The following is a 963-nucleotide window of genomic DNA, read 5'->3' as shown; positions in this document are numbered from 1 at the left end:
GTGGTGGTACCTCTGCTACAGGAATAAGAAAACTCGCTATTCACTCAATTTATTTTCCATAATAAGTTATGTAGGAGAGATGGCCGAGCGGTTCAAGGCGTAGCATTGGAACTGCTATGTAGACTTTTGTTTACCGAGGGTTCGAATCCCTCTCGTTCCGTTTTTCTTGATTCATCAATGTTAAGGATCACAATGCATCAAATCAAATAATAATTTTTTCCATCAATAATATTTTATATTATCTTTTTTTTTATTTAATAGAACTAAGAAACTCTCTATAGCAAATTACTGCGGTATGTAAAACACACATAGAGGAAAAAAGAAAAAAAGATCCTAATCCTAGGGTTAATCAATTTTAGCTAGTTGATGGGAAAATACGAATTAATGGTAATGGTCTTAGGGCGATTTAGTGTTTTTTTTTGAGACACATGGCGATTTAGTTCGGGGAAACGGGTGGACCACCCTGGAATTCAGCCCATTGATTTAATAATACCCCTCTAAGCCCAACTCAGCCCATTACAAGTGAACAGTTCGGTCCATTGGTCTCGTCGTACGTGTACTACTTTGGTATGCTGATCGTTCAATGTTGGTCTGATCCCGATCGTTCCCTTGTGGCCTTCTCGCAGGTCTCGAACCCTAGCGATGGCGAAGTACTGAATCACATGATCATCGAGCGCCAAAACCCAGCGCGCGGCCAACAGGACACTCGGCGGCGGCGGCGGCTGCTGCGGACGGGTGGCTGACGAAGCGCGACCGTGCCGCAGCAGCGGACCAGCCGAAGCACGCACAGACGAATATGTTGAGTCTGTGAAGCAGGCAAGCAGCCACACAGAAGAAGGGCAACATCGGTTTTCTTCTCCTCTAATTTCATATACGATTTTCATTCTTTGTCGATTCAAACTATATTTTTGCTTTTGCTATGAAGATTTGAAAAATTAAGCTGAGAGTGCAAACTTTAAATAT

This window comes from Triticum dicoccoides, chromosome 1B (genome assembly GCF_002162155.2).
Source record: "Triticum dicoccoides isolate Atlit2015 ecotype Zavitan chromosome 1B, WEW_v2.0, whole genome shotgun sequence".
NCBI lineage: Eukaryota > Viridiplantae > Streptophyta > Magnoliopsida > Poales > Poaceae > Triticum > Triticum dicoccoides.
Note: the sequence above shows the minus strand (reverse complement) of the source record.